This window comes from Acanthaster planci, linkage group LG20 (assembly GCF_054643075.1).
Source record: "Acanthaster planci isolate LZ-2023a linkage group LG20, COTS_SCS, whole genome shotgun sequence".
NCBI lineage: Eukaryota > Metazoa > Echinodermata > Asteroidea > Valvatida > Acanthasteridae > Acanthaster > Acanthaster planci.
The window spans coordinates 2148558-2169246 of record NC_141796.1 but is presented as its reverse complement, the minus strand read 5'-3'; the positions used below and the strand labels follow the sequence as shown (position 1 = coordinate 2169246).

Genomic DNA, 20689 nt, shown 5'->3' with positions numbered 1-20689 from the left:
CGGACATTCACCGCATCCACCGTGCCTGGCGTAAGCTTGCAGGTTAATTTTATACGTGTTATTGAAAAGAGAAATAATCCGACTGCCGCAATGTTCAGATTGCATATCAGATTGGCACGAAATTGTAATCACTGATAGCATATCTTTGGTGCACGTGAATGATACCCTACATAGGCGCGGACCCAGAGAGGGGTGGCGGTCACCACCAGCTCCATTTTATTGCCATTTTCATAATTTCTCTTTGGGGGGCTACGTCTAAAGGTTGGAACTCCTCCAAAAAGCATTATTCCTGTAGGTGTCTTAAATGACAAAACGAAGGGATAAAAGGCTTCAACAATGGCGACAATACAGCAATAACCCCAACCCCCCCCAAATAGAAACCAAAAGACTGAACCCAGCAAAAAATCCTTGATGCGTCGTCCCTGCCACAAACTAACCAAGCCAGACCTTCCCTCGACTTCTCCAAGTATCTTTATAGGGCCAAACTACCACTTCCTGCCGGGGATTCCGGATCCGGACACATATGCTTTATATGCGTGGCTGGGGTCTCCGAGCTCGCACAAAGGGAACAGGGCCTTGTAACAAAAGATCGTACTCGGAACAAGAGACCAGGCTGCTAGGAATAATCAACATTTTTACACTTTCAAAAGTGGAGATAATCCAACCTTGTTTTGAAAAAGTATACCACGGTTTGGGGCATTCAGAGCGAGTGGATTACCACCGGGTACAAAATCGCTCCACCACCGCAGCGATGAGGCACACAGCACCGCTGCATGCTAATCTGGCCCCTATTGAAAAGAGGCCTGAGGCAAATTGAGCTAGGTTCGTGAACAAAAGAAAGTTATATAACACCGCACAATCTGGGCTCTTTTTACAAGGCTGTAGGCCTGACTGAAATACTCAGGCGTCAATAGATTTTGTCTGTCAGGCTAGAGTAGACACCAGACAGTCCTTTACGTGTCTGTAAGTGTCCATTAAATGAAGATAGGAATTTTTTAAAAAAATTTGAAAACAGAAAAAAATGATACAAATCCCGGCCCAGCATCATCAACATTGATAACTGCCCCGGCAGGAAGTTTAAAGGACGGAACTAGAATCTTACCTTTAAGCACGCTCAACTTTTTTTCCCCTGCTGGTATAGTTGCAACAGCTTTTGATGTGAGCGGCGCTGGTGTTGGTGTTGTGCACCCTACTGCACGTATTTGCAAGATTAGCCGTTCGTTCTACCTAATGTTTCCGGGAAAGAAAGAAAAGAAAGCACCCATAGATCTCTGCACTTTTGCTATCTCTGTCAGAAAAGGCAACACCGAACGAGGTCATCGAGGGTATGACTCACTACAAAATGAATCGCGTTATAGGGGCATAGTTAAAGAATTATTAACTACGTCAAGATGTTTCGCTGAAGTTCACATTATAACTGAACCATCTTTACTTTCTGTAGTCATTAGGAATTTGAAAAAGGACCACCCTCCTGCGGGTTACCAGTTGACTGATTGATTTTTAAGCCAACTGACTACTAGATCTGTCTTAATTATTTAGGCTTATGCATACTCACACTCCATTTCGAATTTTGGTAATTTTTGTTTCTTTCTTTTTTTCCAGAGGAAAGTTTTGTGAGAAATACTGAAACTTGCAAACAAACAACTAAAGAAAGTACACGCGGGATACTTTGCCATGGGAGTGGCAAAAATCGGTCCCAGCACTGAAGCTCTCCGGCAGATACTACAGTAGACGCATTTTTCAGACAGTTCACCTGTCCTAGAAGATTAAAAGGAAATATCCGGTTGCTGCTTCCTACCGCAGGATCCATTTTCGGCTTAGGTCTTTGTCGAGTGAGTGTGACGTGGCAGTGCAGAAATCTGACATACGACCCACTTCGAACACAAAGCAAGATCTGGCGCGCAGTACGAGCGAGTGTAATTCAACAACATCACGGGATAAAAGCCCAGTTGACCTTCGGTGCCAGTCATGTTAAGCTTGAACACTGCGCTAAACAAGTCATTCGAGATTTTGCATTGTCTATTTGCACAACACACAAGCACAAATGCTTGGAATACCTTTCTGACGTTAACAAGTATTTATAACTCAGCCAGTGTTGACAGAAGTCCAATGTACCACTTCAGTCGAATAAACTTGACTCCTGACACGGACCGTAATCGTAAATGGGCCCGGGCAGCATCCCCACAATACACACGCAAGCAAAAACCCCGTCGCCCAGTCTGTGCCAACCATTAACGCCAACAAAGCGTTCATGCTAACATCTTGCTAACAATACCACTGATTTTGGCCGTTTTGGATAACCTCTCAATGCTACTATGTTCCATTTCGGATACAGCTCACAGAAAGAGCGATCACATTTTATGTAAAAAGTGTCGAAAACAGGGGCTTTTTCACTTCAAATTGGAACAATGAAAGACAGAAGCATTTAGATCAATGGACTGCACTCTCGCAGATAACGTATGATAACGTGTCATTTGCAGGGGCTTAGCCACCGGAGTGTGTGGTGGTGTGGCACCCCCCCCCAGGACAATGCCTCCGCTACGCCACTAAGTCATTTGCTCCACGTTGTGATGAAACCTGTGACCGCGTAAAAACAGATGGTGGATTCCAACCGTTTGGTGATTGAACTGCCCACCCTGCGATCCAAAACACAAATGAAATCGCTTGACGTTGTCAACGACTGTTTTGCCGACCAGTCTTTCTGCGGTGTTTCGAGGCCTGCTCGAAAAAACTGTGCGAATGGCTTTGCAAGGTGTTTCAATGATGCTGGGAATTTTCACGCCACTGAATAAAGAAGGCCGACAACAGACTGCGGCTTGAGGCTGGACGAAGAAATTCCCAGTAAACAGGTTAATTCAATGCAAGTATAATGAAAGAAAGGATCAGGCAAGATACCCTAAAGAGCATGGTGGTTGGTGAATACCAGACCCGCGAATCAGCTGCGCGGTACTTTATACGCAGTGTCAATATAAAACCTCCCTCTGTCACATGCGTTTAACACTTCACTCTTTGTTACCATGTCTCTCTGCTGATAACGGTCTTAAATTCATCGCACTGTTTCACGTCTTCTCGCGCATTCTCGAAGTAAAGCAGATGGGGTTTTAGCAAGGGAATCGGACCAATCCAACACCCTTCCATATGTCACATTTTAAACAACGTCCATCCAAGAAATCGTTGTCAAGAGAGTGCTTTACCCGTAGCGGTATTGCGTGAACGCTGTAATTTCAACTTACTTATGACCTATATTGGAAATAGTCCTACTGTAAAGATTTCCCTTGAGGAAAGGAGCAATCTCGTTACCTGTTTATATACAGGAAGCTGTGTCCCATATCGTCCCGTCATTTCTGGTTATATTTTCTAAATCGACTTTGGGTCAATAGAATTTTCAAAATAGCATAGTTTCATTCGAACTGGGTCCTGACGGACTTGAGGCAGAAATCTCTTCATAACAGGGAAGAAAGAGAGGCACGGAATAGTTCGTTTGACCCGAGGATCCATGGCAAAGACCAAGGTACGCGCGTGCATCACATGAGATACAGTTGTGACCGATGATACACGCCCTCCTTTGGTCACGAGGTGGTCCCACGCACGTGCAAGTACCGTTTTTCGCTATGAGGCGTGCATACATTTTCGTCAGTTAAAATACCCCCGGCTAGCATACAAATAATTGACTGCTTCGAGTGGGATAGTAAAACTAGCCTCCCAAAGTGGTCCATAGAGCATTCTATTTTCCTGAAGCGAAGCTGAGGAAAATAGAATGCTTCATAGATCACCGAAGTTTTACCGCGAAGAGATAAAGCAGTCAATATTTGTTTTATAACACCTCACTCACAGATTCTGCCCAATTTAAGCTGAAAATTAATAATGAAAACCAGTGAGCAAATCGTCGGTGCTCCATTTTGCAAATCGTGTGTAACGTTTGAATGTGCATACTGACAACATAGAATACGTGCCACACCTGCTTTTAAAAGGGAGCCTGACTATTTGCATCTTCGTTCTCTTTATAGCTAGTACTTAGCCTGGTTCACGCCTTCGTACTATTCATGGTTTAGATGCTACAGATATAATTCTTTGGTTGCTACGGGTATAGTTCTTTTTCAGGGCGAGGCTACATGTGAACAATCTCTTTGAAGTCGTGGTACACAAAAAAGGACAACTAGTAAGCGCCACATGACACGCTTTCGACCAATCAAGATACAGAATCTGTGGGTGAAGTGTCATAATTGGCTCCCTGGGGAGCATGCTACAGCCAAGTGCCGGCTTCTGATACTGTTCGCTAGGCTGGTCCATAACTTACGGCTGATTGTCAGTCCAGTTAAAAAAAAGAATCCAAAGAAGTGACGCCCATCTTCCTTGCAAAGTAAGGGACAGGTCACATTTCTACACATACAAATTGTTTACACGTGACGAGTTAATCCATTTTTAAACTTCCTGACGTCGCCCAGGGTTTGGAATCATTGTTTAATTAATTTTCAACTAGTTTCTTTTTGAAACCAACTGATTATCATAAGTTACAAAAGAATTCAAAAGAGCCTGCAGCTGAAACAGGGCGGTTTTGAGTCCGTTGATCGCAACACTGATTTTACGAAAATGAAGCTTCTGTGGCGAGGCCAGACAAAAGGCGGAAAGCCAGCTGGATAAAAGCTCTGTCTCAGTTAGCCTTTAGCCAAGGCGTGCGCGGTACCAGTGCACTGCCGATGCTCATCAGCTAGTGACACGAAAAAGACCAGAGCCAGTGGCGAAGTCAGGGCCTCGAGTGCCTTTACTGTCCCGTGGAGCAAATCAGTATTCAGTTCTTTAAGTTACATGTATAAGAGATGTGCCATGCGTTATAAATGCTAGGGATAGATTTCAGACAATAAATGAATCTTTTGTTAAATAAAGGGTGCAATAATTGTTACCAATTATTGGGATATTTATATAAATCACAGGTTTGGGATCTTAAGGCTCCCAAATCGGGTTGTATCGTTTACCAAACCTCCAACTTGTGGGCTTATTTTGCATAGAGGTGGGCGGATGCATTCAAATCTGAGAGCATAATTTGACAACCATTTCGGAGGTATTTCCGGAAAAGGGAAAATTAAACACAAAGCTTTCCCTGGCGAAAGCTTTTGAAATTGAAAAGAAAACTTATCTTGTGACCAAAATCGTAAATTTCCAGAGCAACACGCGTGGCCACTCTGTTCCTGCTGGTCACCAGCTGGCGCTATTTCTGTATGATTTTACACTGTTTTTTTACTGGCGTGTGGTATACTTTACATTTACTATAACTGTAGCCACTACGTTATCAGAAGATATATAGTAACATACATGTGCATTATTTGTGTAACTTTATTTAGGTATGACCGTGAACCCGTCTCATAGTCAATTTATTTATTGAGATTCACGAGATGGAACGGTGGTTATTTTGAAGAACGAGCAGAGCAGGCTGCACGCGAAACAAGCAATTCCACCGCTGTTGACTGGTCACGCGCTTGCGTCGTATCAGTGGGCGTATTAGCCAAAAAGCTTACAGGAATAACAATCAAACACGGACACCCACACAGAATGTTGGTTTCGTTTCACTTTCCAACCAAGTTCTTCTTTTCACTGTCATTGGATTTTATTGTACAGCATGGTAGGAACAAATCGGTGTAATTTTTACATAAAAATGGATGTTGTTTCTACTACGAGACGTGGGAGTAAACATTCAAAGTTAACTCTTTCATAGAGCATCAACACTTCTCAAAATCTAAATCTTGAATAGCATGTTCACGAGTGTTACAACGGATCATGTAAAATTATTGGGAGATGAGACACTTTTTCATAAAGCAGCGTTCTACTTATCCCCAATTTCAACTGACATCTTATAATGCCCTATTTATTCTGAAACGTAATGACAAGGACCATAATATGCCTCATCGTCTGCTGCCCCGCTGTCATCATGATAAAGCGTGGAAGCATTCTTTGTTACTCATGGCCTATGGTTGGAAAGTGTCCCAAAAGGAGGAGAACCCCGAAAGATGTACACCTGCCGTGTATGTTGTGTTGAGCAGTGAGGTGTTGAGGGCAGTAACGGATTCGGGGTTAGGACACGAAAGTTGCGCCTTGTGGCGTTTCAGTCCACCCAGAACTACTACGAGTGCTTCAGCGTTGCGTCTGTAAGCTTACGATCCCAGAGAAACCAGATGCAGCACCTGGACGTTTGCATATAGGGCCTATCCGTTCATCCAATCAATTATCGAGGGTGCTGTGGTTTACCGGTGTAAACTCAGTTATTGCACTAACGCCACGGGCGCACGCGAGTTCACGTCCAACCGCTGGCATTTCGCGTGAGCCGGGAGTCATTCCCTGCGTCAAAGGTTTACAGGATTCAGCAAGTGCGCCTAGTGGCGAACCAGCGGCGAAACTGGTAGCCCGCCGTTTTACAGAGTTGGCGTCCGTGCCCCTCGGTAAACTGCTCAGCTTAGGTTTAAAGCCAGCCTCAAATCGGCGCCATTTCCATCACCACCCGACTTCGGGCTCAATTCAAATGAAATTACCTCGAGACTATTGTTTGGGAGAATCACCAGTGCAAGCTTCCGTGCTTTCCTGACGAGTTCTGTAATTGTTTCAGATGCTCATTCGAGAATCCGCGACGACTTCACCCGTCAATGGAAGGCAGACGATTCAGAACCGAAATTGCATGTGTTGCCATTCACTTTGTGGTAATCCAATTTACGTTTGTCGAAGATGACTCCCGATGAAGCAAATTATGTTCATGGTTTATCCGGACGAGGGAGATATTAAAGGAAAGGTATTGAAGGATCTCACACCAGCGGATGAAATCTACAAAGCAGAATCTCAGCAGCAGCGCGACAGGTCATCATCGTAACACACAGAGCTGATCAGAACCCCTACCGTGCGAATTTTGTAGTTGACAAGCAGTCCAAGGCTTCGCACACCAGAATTATCCCTAATAGAAATACGTGTTCGCACTCACACAACGCACAAATCGCATTGTGGTGTCTGGTTTTGCCAATCAGGATCGATCCTAATTGAAATGACATGATTGTCGTCACTATTTATAGTGCGTGCGCACTGCACGTACTACTTTATTCTGAAGTGCGCGGAAACCAGCGCATCTGAGAGCATAGGCTTGTACGGGTTTACTTTGGGTTATAATACAACCAATGAAAGTGCATGTACACTTTAGACCAAAGAACGTCTCAGGGAAGACAAAGGGACATTTCCAGCTTCAGAAGTGCTAGGGAAACATTTTTGTACATGATTATCCTGCAGGGAAGCTCACAGGATCGAGCAGGGAAGGGGAAAAACGTGAATCCACATTCAGCCTGAGTGGCTTGTTCGAACCGTGGGCCATGGAGACTGAAGGTAGGCACGTGTGCTGAACCGACTCACCTCTTCTACCCTACACCGTTCCTAAATAAGCAGGCTCTTTATAAATAGTAAAAACGGCGCGTAGAGTTTCAACATTTTTATTTACCAACTCTTTCAACACAATCATATACATGATAAATAATATGATAAAAAAGTTTGGAGTTTAAATACACTTCTACGGAAATGTGTTTAAACTCTAACCATTTTTCATTGATCTTTTCACATATTATTTATCATGTATGTTTTCATTATACTAGAAATGTTTTGTTCTCTTCAGTTAGGGGTTCTCCCGAATAAGGGTACGTTCATGATCGAGCAAGTGTTATGTCATTTCAGGAGGAAATGTTGAAGGCTATCTTGGTATTGGCAGAACGTTTGATTTTTTTATTTTTTTTTGTCTTCACTTTTTACTGGTTTGTATGATTTACTGTTGTTCCAGTACATGGCAGTAGGTCAGGGATCAAAGGCCTCATTTTTACGGAGGCCTCAAATTTTGCTGTTAATTAACAAGAAAATCTCGACAATAAGCAGTGTCTTTCTTTGCTTTCTAACTAATTTTTATGTGTTATTATGAGCAGTTTCACGCTCATATTTCAGTTTGAGTAACACTTTACTTTATTTATGAATTTTACATCAAAAAGCTCCTATATCTGAAAGATATTTACAAAATGTATATTTAGATTTATACAAAGTGTTTATTTTATTCATTTTTTAAATTAATTTTAGTTTAGGGGTTGTTTTAATTGGGACTGCGTAGTCCCCAAACAACCCTTAACCTCGCCAGAAATTTTATAATGATCAAACAAACAGAAAAATAATATTCACAACGGTTGCATATTCGGCAGAGTTTGTCCTTATTCCTTTGAACGACCTAAATGAGTGAAGCACTTTCCCGTCACGTTTCAAGGTGTCTTTGTTTTACCGAACGAATAATAAGCACTTCTCCATTCAGCTATTACATTCCAGATGAGTGGCATTCGGCTCGTGTGGCCAGCAAAACCCTTAATTGAAACCTTTAAGGCTCACACTGAGCATTTTGCTTCCCATTCCAGTGGCTGGAGTATCCGGGTTTTGAGACAGGTTTTCAGTGTTGAAGTCGAGTACTATTTTTCTGAGTACTGAGTACTGCCGAGCACTTAAATTTCGGAGAACCTGAAAGTCCGGGTACTTTACCAGCCGAGTACGAGATTTGATTTTCAAGTACGAGTGCTTGTATCTCTGAGTTCGAGTTCGACTACGAGTACTTCTAATTACGAGTACAAGTCGGAGTACTTTAAGCCTGGGTTAGTAGTCAAATTGGTGTGTCAAAAAGTTTTAAATTTGCAGCTGATTGTTTATTATTAAACTGTGTACATGTATTTTAGGCTCCTTGGCAAAACACAGAAGTACAACATTTATACGGCAAGAGAGAGATCATCAGTTCTGATGCACCGACAACAGCAAAAGCATTTAGGCCTGCTCAGAGGTAAAATGTAAAAGCATCAAGAACAAGCACATGCCGTGAATGCATGGCCCAATTTCGCAGAGCTGCTTAAGTTCAACATTTGCTGAAATGCTACAAAACCTGCCCCAAAACAAAGATTCCCAGCTAAAACTCTGTGTGATAGTCATGCCAACCAAAAATATGTAAATAACATTCCGAAATGATATACATTACAATGGAGTTGTGATTGGTGATCGGTGATCTGTGCTTACACATGCCCGTGTACCATGCGCATGTACTTGCACAATTGCGACTCCGACTCGTGATGTTTTATGAACGCACAACGCGAACGCGTAAATGTGGATGGGTGAAGTCGGCCTTCCAGACTTCATATTCCTATGCCCGTGTTTTTCTATACTCTAGATTCTATGCCAGGTCCGGAAACCAGACTAGTTACAACTACATTGAGTGTTACTAGTCTTGGTCCCAAGACGCCTTTCGCGGTGCGAAAGAGATGATTGTCCAATGCATGTGTCATCCTTCCCGAGCACAGCGAAGAACAAAGAAGCAAAGGATCACTGTGAACTAGTTTCCATGGATATTGCATGGTTTTCCAAGGAATGGATATAGCGAAGAAGAAATGTGTGTCGTGATTTTAAATATTCTTAAAGCTTTTTTCAAGTTAGTGGGGGGGGCATGAAGGGAGAGAATCGTGTCATATTAGGCCTAAGTGTAAAAACACGTCAATGGTGTTCTGCCGATGTTTGGCAATCCACATACAATGTCATCGTAGAAACTAGAATTGGGTGTTTCTTGGGGTGGGATGGCATTTGGACGGAGGTGATTTTTAGCCAGTGCTTGACAGCATAATTGAGAAAATTCAACTACAAAGAGACTGACTTAGCCCCCGAGAGTAGAAAAATAATGTACACCAAACGCACACCTACTACTCGCTCTGCAGCGAAAGAAAAAAAAATTGTCTTTTTTTAATCTAACTGTTCTTTAATATATTGCACATGAAAGCGGAGTCAGGCGATTTCAGTTTGAAGCCTGAGAGTGGAGTCGTCGTCGTCCGAGCCTTTTAAAGAATGACCATTGAGAGGTCTCGTGAAATAACTACGGAGGCCAAGTGTAGACATAAATACTGGGTATCAGGTGTTCTGTTTCCCACAAACAAGGCCACATAAGTATCAGACTGCTGTCAGTATATGGCATGTTTCACCACTCAGCTCTGGGGACTCTCGTGCACAAGTATTGATTGTCCTAAATATTTGGGCAATGTGTGAACTTGTGTTTGATCTCGCGTTTCTTCTGCTTGGTCACCACGCGAGCGAAGCGTAATCGGGTTGTCTTTGGGGACAGTAGCCTATACCTTTTGCTGAGCACGTGGACTGAGTGTCAAGTCGGTGATTGGATATTCTCCGCCACGCGCGCGCGTCAATCTTCACTGCCTGCACGTGTTTCGACCTTCGTGCGGAGACGTCGGTTGCCTCGTGCCCAACTTGAAGAAGATAGACAAGTCGAACCTCAGTTAGGTACGTTACCAGGTGCAGATCTATGGGGTCACCCCCTGTTCATTACCACTTTTGGAAGACCCCATGAAGAGCAATACCCATGTAGGGGTCTTATTTTGCGTGTACGGTTAAGGACAAAACAAAGAGATTAAATAGCTTTCACCAACGGCAGTAACTGCACGCATTAACCCCTTGCTACATACACTACAACTGCGTCGATGGCTTTCTACTGATGTTCGTCGTTAGAACAGGACTGTCTCACGACTTGTCATCAAGTCTACTTAGCAGGCGATGCCCAAAAATGAACAGAGACGGCGCAGCCGGGGAACGGTTGACCTTGCACAGCCGTGACATTCGACTCATCAGAGCGTCGAACACCGAACACGAACCGGTCTCTCGCCTCACCGGAACGATCTCCCGCCACCACCAGCCCAACCGAAAAAAAACAACATATCCACTGGCTTAGGCGTCAGGTTAGCAGAGAAGGCAACACGGCACGTGGATTTAATTACTAGTTCAGTACGCATTATTGTTTTAACGCTCACCGCAGAAGTGTCTAAACGGGTGACTAACGTGCCGATAGGCAGTTGGCGATGGCAGGTTGTATGAAATGTGACAGTGCCTTAATAGTACTATTGTACACTTCCCCGCCCCCGCCTAACCACCATCACGCACTAACAAACTGACGGCACGATGTCAAATTATGATGTAACTCAAAAGTAATAATTATGTGGACATAATTGGAAGTTATTAAGGGCGGGCAGACTATGTCATTTTGATGGAACGACCGCCGCGCAGGTGGCAATTTGCACAGTTAGACTTCAAGGTCTGCGGTTTTATTTACAAGGTACGATGATTCAGGATTATTTTGTCCTCATGTAGCAAATTGTAATTTCAACCCCCATTGTCATGCCGAGCAACTTTCTGTGAGCAAGGGCAGATCCATTTGGGGAGGAGCAAAACATTAAGGGCTTTTTGTTTGACGTTTCATGGCCTCTCTAAGGGATGAGGCTTCGTTCGGGGGCTTTGTACATACACATATTTGGAAGGAAGGGAAATTATCCCTCATTATCCCGCCCCCAAAAAACCCCAAATTTTTGATTCCTTTCTCGATTTTCGAGTCGTTTCACTTTTGTCGGATTTTTGGTGGGGTACGTTTCGGTTTTAGTTTAAAAAGCTGATTTGTAAGTAACTGAAAGCAGGGGTATCCGGTTGTCCGTATAGGATAACCCACGTTTGAAATTGAGTACAATCTATGGAAACCAGACGCAGTGACTATGCATCTGCGGGAACAAAGTTACATGATTACGTTTCACTATGCCGCACTTGAACCATTTTGAGCTTCCAAAGTCGAGCTAAAATTACTACTATCTTATCTACTGCTTGTGAATGAATATCTACGGCCTAGAGTCATTCTCTCTTTCGTGTATTTTATTTTGGAATGTAAACTGAATTTCTGTTTCAACAGGACAGACCGACCGATTAGGATTTCCTCTTATGCTTCTGGGACACCGCATAATGGCTGATGTGTCGAGAGGTATATCTTGCGAAGCGCGCCGGGTGAGTATTGTCTGATGCCGGTTCCCAAGGGGCCTGTGCCCGGAAAATGGCGGGAGAAATAATTGCGATCGAACGGCGGGCGGAAAAGGGAAGGGGATTATTTCCAGATTTTCTGAATGAAATTTGCATGTACAGGGTTTTTCAGTGATGTGCACGACCGGAGCGGTCCGCTCGGGATCGTAACCAGAAACCCGGATATCCGCATATCTGTAACGCTTTAGACACGCCGAGGTGTGATGCTTTTCCCCGTTTCAAGAGTCCTCATGTCGTGCGCTGTGAATTACACCAAGCCTTGTGTGTTGCCTCACTTTGGCCTTGTACGCATAGCGGGCAAACACCCCTCGTTCGGTGAGCTGTCGACTTGTGTCAAGTGTGATTGGTGTCATTATTGTTCAGGTCTTTAGTTTTTTCGCATTAGCGGTATCTATATAAACCAATGTGTTTACCTATGCTGCATCCGAAGGTAAGTGGTAACGTCATCAAGACTTTTTATGGGGTTCTGCTTGGTAAAGTGACTCCAGCAACTTTTTTTTTCTGGCACGCAGCAGTAAAATCATCAGTTAGAGGACCGATGCATTGTCACTTTTGTGAATGCAGCGATGGAATATAGATGCTTCTCATGCGAATTTGCATATTTACGAGCCCAACAAATATGATGCCACTCGAGGCAGAAACCTCAGTGTTGTTGCTGTTAATATTTTCAAAGAGCACTATTTGAGTTTCATTATTTAAACAAAAAACCCAAAATGGCATGATGGCAACAGTGCCCTCATTTTGTAGAGTGAAGCATGGATAATTTTAAACTATAACCATGCCTAAAAGGAGATGTCTGATGGTTCCCTTACATTTCAGATGATTATAATGCTGCACAAAACTATTAGGATGGTTGCTGAACATAATTTGTTTCTGAAAGATCCTAATGGTAACCAAATGATTTCTACCGAAGCTCTCTCTCTCTCTCGAGTCTGATTCTATCCCCATTTCTGTGCCCTCGAAATCGAAATAATGTTCCTTCTTCATTGTATAAAAAGCACGTTGCAGGAAAGGGCTATTGGGATCTTCTGAACACAAAATAAGGATAATGACCCATGCAATCTTGAGCACACAACTCCATCTTTGTTTTTCAAAAGAGCCACTGCTAGCTCTGCTTTTGGCGGGAAAAAATTAAGCTGCCAAACAGAGTAAAAGTTTTACTGCAAAACGCACTCTACTGTGGGCATCAAGTCGATGTGAACTGTGCACGTGGTTCTGTTTGTTTGGAACAGTGAAGAGAAGATTACAAAGGTGACAATATTACCAGTGCAGAGCACTTCTGTAAAGCCGTGTTGGGTCTGAGGTCAAACACAAGCGCTTTTTCTGTAACATCCTTGAAACGCTCATGGATTTCTTGCTTTGAAGCGGGTGTCAATATGGTATCATAAGCCTAAAAGCTAAGCTGACCCACACGATCAGCGAATGCTTTTATTGCTGTGCTAAGGAACTTAGCATGCCCAGACGTGCTTGGATGTTTACAACAATCTAACCCCTTTCATGCACCGGACTGCTGATTTCCGTCTGTAACCTCTTGGTTTTCAACACCGGACAGCGTCATCTATCAACCTACCTTGTCTCAACCCACAAAACGTTTCATGATTGGCCCGGTAGGTTCTGCCAAAGAGGCTTCTGTCCATCAAGACTCCCTTTGGAGAGTCCTTGGACAGTCATCTCCTTGTAGTATGCTCTGCCTTTTGCACCCCGTCGCAACTTTGGTGAAAACTTTAATCAAAAAAATATCAAGCTGTTGTAAACATCACCGACAACGCTGTAACGACTTGACATGATATAAATCTAAATGGACTCAGCACGGGGGGGAGTGCCTAGTTAATGTACCGCACAGCAAAGGACCTCTGCTTAATCCTTCAAAGCCCTGCAATGAAACTCTTTGACGCACCCCCCCAACTTTTCACACACCCCTTTCTCACCTGTTGATTTAAGGTAAGAGAGGACTCTTTATTGCAAACCCTGTGTCCAGTGTTGCGGAATGTACAGGACGTGTAACTTAGCTACTAGCAACGTCTCCAAGGCAAGATCATATGTCGTCCGATTTGGAAGAGACCCTGGCATTGTCAGTCAACGGCCGTGGAGGCGGGAACATGATGGATAGCATTTAATTTCCTTCTTTTCCGACACGGTTGAGGAGAAGACGGAAGGCAACAGGATGTTGCGATCGCTGTATCTGTCAAAGCCAGAGCCAGGACACGGAAGAGGAGCTTTCTCCAAGACTGTCGAGGAAATGGGAGGCTCTAATTCTAGGATCACTCTCAAGAAGTCGTCTGGCGAGCAAACCAGCCGCCACCGAACGGAGACTCGATTAGAGGGACGGGACAGAGGAGGTTGGAGAATTGTGGAAGAGAAACCCGTGACTAGTCCTTGGCGATTCCGAAGATGCTTAAAACCAGTCTGGTGGTTTGACCGAATCACAACGCTTGGCCGGAAGTTCAACTCAGCGAAGCCGTCTTTACGGCAAATTTATATGATCGAGAGTTGGTCATGCTCTTTCTCTTTGTAAACGTCCGCTTACAAAGTGCTAATTGACAGTATTTCATTCCCACAATCATTCAATCTAAGCAATAAACTCCAGCAAATATTGGTTATTCAAATGGGGTGGAAAGCAGTCGTAAAATTGTAATGGACATGCTGTAATGCGAAAACGTGCGTCGGCAGCAAACCCTAAACTACAACATGAAATCAACTGACAATTATTGATTTGTCCAATCAGGCTTGCCTCGACCGGAACTCAGCTGTCAAAACCTTGTAGAGGATTCTACTTTCCATGATGTTTTACATGACCCCAGGCCAGTGATTGAATAAAAGCGCACACCCGATAAAACGCAGCGATATGAAATAAAAGAATGTGACCGCTCAGTCGATCTATGACATGTCTCCACCTAACTTGTAAAAAAATCTAATAGACAAATTCTACAGAGAACACTGCCACTCGACAAAAACACATTCCACTGATGTACGTAGCCACAGATTCAACATGTTGCAACTATCCTCGGTGTAATACAGATCAGGTCAGGTTTAGCTTCAACAGACGTATAATTGACCAGAATAATCTCAAGAAAATAAAAAGAGACCAGGCTGATTCGCTGGGTACCCCGACATCCTTGAAAGGGCACGGCCCAGTCTCTTCATATATAAGTCACTGCATCAATTATCCTCCTCTTTTGCTCCATTTTACCCCATCTCGGTACGCCTATACAGAGCTGCACATTCTGAGTTGTATGTACTCGTTGCTCGGATGCGAGAACGAAGCAGGTCGTTCGAGGACGTTCTGCGCAGGATCATAATTCAGTCCTCAATCGCCAAGGTCAATGCAACGATTTGTCTTACTCAGAAATACAGAGTTAGAGGAAACTTCTTAAGTCGCAAGTTAAAGAGAACCAGTCGACGAAATGGTCAAAATACAGCTTGGGCTGTTTTGATAGTTGTAGAAAAACAATTCTCCAAAGGATTCTTGAGTGCACGAAGACAGCATGCAAGATCGTCAACATGTAGGGCAACCCTGTTCACGTTCCGCCCATTCCTTCCTATGACGTGGCAGACCATCGGCCCACGGATTCTATTTCCGCTGATTATCGAAGGCCCCTTGCCCAATGTACGCTTTACCCACGCTCTCTACGTCTACGGTCATTTCGCCGCCGACGCTTAATGAACCCCGGGTTTAATTTCAGGCAAGATTAACCCCGCCTGTGTTTTGTGGCGCTGAGCACCACCGGCGCTTCCTCTGTTTTCGTTATTAGTCTATGTAAGTTAATGGACGATTTCGTTCCCATTAGAGCAGCACAGCAACATTTTTTTTCTTTTTCTTTATGTGGAAAGGCTATTGTGGATTAAAGTCCAAACAGGTAAACCTGTATATTGAAGGCCGTTGTGTAGAAGGCATGTTGGGCGTTGAGACCCTAAAGGCCGGGATATGGTGAAACTACGTTTTGCATATCAATGGCTGAATCGCGGAAACGAAACCGTTAATAATTTAGTAAAAACTTGGCTATGGACAAAAATTATTCTGTTAAGTTTCGGCAATTTTGGTTTCAGTTAACTTGGAATCAATTTCAACTTGACGTCAAACTTTGAATTCACGTAGACTGTGAATCGGCCTCATTGAAGAACAGGCAGCTGTCACCGCTGAATGGTGTGTGAAGGTTTCCACCTTGAGTTTAGCCACGTCATAAAAATCTGTAGCGTATTCCATTCTTCCTATATCTGAATGAAGACTTTTCTCACCACTTACCTTAAAACTTTATACCGTGGACTCCTAGACGGTCCCAAATTGATTGCATATCCAGACATTTAACCGTCTTCCCAGCGACACATTTTAAAACAAATTACCGACACCTTTTGGCTATAAAAAGAAATCACAGTACAGAAAAGTGTTTCTTTGTGGTGATCTGGGCTGCGAACACTGTCACACTTTTCACGTGCGGGAAATAGGTCAAAGTCCGCGATCTACACCGTTTGCGGGCTTCTAAAGACGGTCACCGGGCGGCGATGTTTATCGGTTTTCCTGAACGAGCTTTACATCTTGAATAAAAAAAAAATCTCTTGTATTTACTCAAGTGGATAGAGAGTGTTGTGGTAATCACCCTGACAACCGCAAGCCATTCGCAGCCAGGAGCGCGCAGCACAACTAGTGTTCAGGAATGAGACACTCTCCTCAACGTTTTCTCGCCATTAGTTTATGGTCATGTTCACAGAAAATTTGATGGATAGTTTTAGGGAATCGAAACTTGACTTACGGGGAGTGCACACGTAATTTTCAGCTTCCAGACATGGTTACGAAGTGGTAGCAAAACATTTCTCCTTGAAAACATTTACGAGAAAATGTTGCTCGTTGGCGTATAAGTATGTAAGTGTATTAAAAAGGACAAATCGGCCAAGAAATGAAACTTCGCGACGGCAAAATATTCAAAATTTCCCAGTAATTTTTCTGTGCACAAATCAATCCAACACTGAGGCACAGTGCCTCGGGTGACATCACAGTCTTGCCCACGAATACACAAATTGTTGACCCACTCTGTGAAAATGAGTCTTAAGTTGCCACTTTTTGAGTTTTCATTTTTACTGAAAAGGGTAAATTTGAGGGGTTTTTTTTGTTTTGATGTATCACTCAGTTTGGCATCCCGATGAAAGTGGATACTCCATGGTGAAAAATGCAGTGGGTTCAGTGATTTAGACTGTGCAAAGTTATTCTAAAGGACTCTTTACTCCAAAGTGGCTCTGGCGACTTGAGACTCATTTTCACAGAGTGGGTCACATTTGCGTTAGCTTGAGATCCAAAGGGGACTCCAAAGTACAGAATAAAAAGCAAAAACAAAAAGCGAAAACTGAGTTCGATGGAAACCTAAAGGTGCAGTTTCAAGGGCTGTCAAAGTAAAGCAACTCAGTTGCGTGGCCCCTTCATTAGTATGTGTATCGGGTTGAGTGCGCAGGTCTTTGCAGATGGAGGATTTGCGCAGTAGCTATGTTACAGGTCTTTTGTTTTGTTTCACAAGGAAACCTCATTTGTGCATGTCCCGTGGAACAAAAGCTTTGGCCAGCAAGATGGCAGCCATGCAAACCCTCTATTGCAAATTACAAGTGGGAAGCTCAAGAAATACATGGCTAGTTTTGAACAACCTTCATTAGTGAGGTGACCTTTTTCAAAAATAATGGACATGCGTGCGCTGCATCTAGACAGAAAGGACATGCCCAAATGCGGTCATACTTTTTGACAGTGGCGGTCCCTGCCCCTTGTATTGGAAACATTAGGGGGATCGCTCGAGCAGGCCTAGGAACGGTCTGTATAAACGCGCACTCTTTTCCAAACTTCGACCAACACAAGAATCACATGAGACCATCACGACGCCGGACCTCCAGTCGGAAAAAAACAGACAAGAAATTCTCTTTTTCCTTGTGCACCCTGTTACTTCTGACTGGTCCTGCGAGAGGTATCATGGATGGTCTCGTGTCTGGTCTTAATTGTCTCAGTTACACCACTGCTTCGATGAGGTTCCCACTGTTTATCATATATCAGCGTCTCGCTATGCATTGCTCTGTAAAATCGTTTTAATGTGATCTATTCTTTAGGTATACTAGCTCCGTTATGAAAGTAACTCACTTTTAAAAATAAAGTGTGGTCTAAACACCACCAGGGAGGATACATCCGTTTGTTAAGGTTCACTGCCGATCGAATCCCACGGCCGATGTGAACGGGATTTACAGTTTCGACATTTCAAGGTCATTCCTTTGGATTTCTTTGTCAAGAGCAGAATTGGACTGTTTACGGGGATGAGTGACGACTGGCAGCCATTGTGAAATCAAATGGGATTATGTGGGGCATGGAGGTTGGGAATTAGGAGAAGTTAAGGCATTGTGCAAGGCAGCCAATGCTCGACAGCGCTGGTAGGTGTCCTAGCTCTGCGCATTGGGCTCCCGTGATGAGTTTGCGCTCGTGCGAGCACGCATGCGCGCCGGGAATCGTTTTGGAGCTTTCGTAACGTGCGTGCTCACAACACGTGAGCAGAATGGGCACACAAGCAAATTAGCCAGCTGTTCTGAGATCATAATATCCCAGGATGAGGTCATGAGAAAAAAAACGTTGTAAAAATAATTTGTGGCTCCGTTGTAATTGTATAATGTAAATCGTGTTATGTAATTTGTAATTTTCATTATTCTTATATATTTTTTTTTTATTTTTGCCTGTAATTAAACGTACATTGGGAAAACAATCTTCATGTTAAATTTTTATCATGATGGTAAATGTTTGAATCTTGAATGCGTAAAATGTGAAATTTGTCAAACGATGACAGGACTTTCCTGGCATTACTATGTTAAAGTTAAAACAAAACTATACGTACTTCAATGTACCTCTGAAGTCTGCTTACTTCTTTTTTCCAGAAATAATCTCACAGAGTTTGACTTTTTTATAACCGAAAAAAATGAATGCCAGGAAGTCAAATATAATAATCAGTCATAAATTTCAGCCCAATATAGAATTGAATGCCTACAATGTCCTTGAGTTCCGAACTTTGATCTGAACTCGAAGCCAGTGCAAACACACGAGTACATGTTGGGCTACGAAATCAGGTTAACAGGGGGTGTTTCCACACCGATCTATCCTACCGTTCGACCGCCGAAACTAAAACAGCGCGACAAAGAATTCGCTATACGGCAAAGCCAAGTTGTCCAAAGATGCCAAGGTCCTGCCGGTAGGCATGCCAATTTTGGAGACAGGTGCGACAGGTAATCAGCAGTTAAACATCATCCTCCCAAATGATGTTGGAGCAGTGTCTTTCATATCACTGGCCTTCGCTCTGCCTGTCCAAGCCAAGCCGGACACCCGTGTCGAGTACCCTAAACAAAACGGGGCGACCGATTGATTGCCCTCAAAAGTACCAAGCGCTTATTGTAAAGTCCAGGACAGATTCTATCTTAACATTGGTCGATGTATCCCGCTGCTGATGTGTCTATCGGCCAGTGTAATTGTATTCGTCATTTGCAGTGGATGTCAAAAGATGAACCATTACGGTAGCGAGATGTACGGGTCAACCGCAAATGATCGCACGGTTAGGCGACTGTCTGACACAAGTGGCAACCATTGGCAAAATTGTTTTTAATTACTCCCTGCACATGTTTGCCATCGATTTGGTTCCACTCGACGACTGTGTTTCTTCCCTATTGGTTCATTCTCAACACTGAATGCTCTTGGTTGCTAAAAGCTTCGCCATCGCCATGTGCGCAGTAAAAACGTACAAAGATTCAACATGATTTTTCCCTATTTGATTTTAATTAATAGCATTTACCTACAGACTTCTCAAATTTTGATATTCGACAAATTCAACTCAATATGAGGGTTGAACATAACAAACTCATTTTAATTCCAAAACACTATTAAGCGTTAACGAGAAAGCGCAAAGCAAACCAGTCTACACGAAAACAAAGTCAGAACCCTACCTTTGAAAGTTGGCGATTCCCCTCGCTCGTGTTTCCAAAGAAATCAGTATGCGCAAATGAACCACCGGCACGAAGTACGAACATGCACCGACCTGTCTACTCCAACCGCATTCCCACAGTCCCGCCTCGGTGAGTGTGCGTGTATTTGTTATGTCAGCCTTCGTTCCGTCGAATCAAGCGAGCGCCGTATTACAGGTTGCCAGACCGTACTCCTGGACGCAAGTGACAGGCTCCGCGGACGCCACACCGGTTTTTAACAGTTGGTGCGTCGTCGAAGCGGCACGCGGCATATACACAGTTCAGCTCCGCTTCAAGCCCCCCTCGCTTCGCTGGTTCTCCCTGGACGACCTCTGCGGCTTCCACTAGGATGCCAGCCCCCGCATCGAGTCCGAAGTTTAATGGAAGGTTTCATTCACGTCATGGGTGAGACCGACCAGGGCTGAATGCACGGCATGAGCGATTCAACCACGGATTGCGGAAGTGGATTTGAAAGGGAAAAAAAACCGCGACCTTCACGAAGTGTAGCTTAATTCAATGTGTTCTCCACAAGCCACGTAGCTGGTTGCGTGTGAAACATTCGTTCCCCGGCTGCTATCGTATCACCGGGATCAGTTAATTAAACAGATAGCGATATTTTATTACTTAAAAACGTCATCGCTGCCACCTGCGGCCGAGCCATGACCGATTACATACGTCGCAAGTCACACAGTTTCTTGAACTGAAGACAGGCTGTAGACATTGAACGAAGAAAGTGGACTTTCTTTTTTTTTTCTTCTTATTTTATTGTATTGCCAGCGAACCTCTAAATGAAGAGAAATAGAAGCGAGCTCCCTCGCCAATTATACACTTCACACCC

At 43.7% G+C, this 20689-nt stretch overlaps 1 protein-coding gene across 2 annotated transcripts in view; it reads right to left on the bottom strand.

Annotated features, from left to right (window-relative positions):
- The window catches only part of LOC147795834 (uncharacterized), a 39269-nt gene extending 19085 nt beyond the window's left edge, over window positions 1–20184 (bottom strand). The window contains exons 1-2 of one of the 2 annotated variants that reach the window (XM_087130550.1): window positions 19834–20182; window positions 1103–1227 (exon numbers count right to left, since the gene is read on the bottom strand). The gene's annotated coding sequence lies outside the window, so the exon portion shown is untranslated. Of the gene's footprint in view, window positions 1–1102; window positions 1228–19833 lie in introns of both variants that reach the window. The other variant, XM_087130551.1, reaches the window with a different exon arrangement.
- Window positions 20185–20689: the final 505 nt, after the last annotated feature.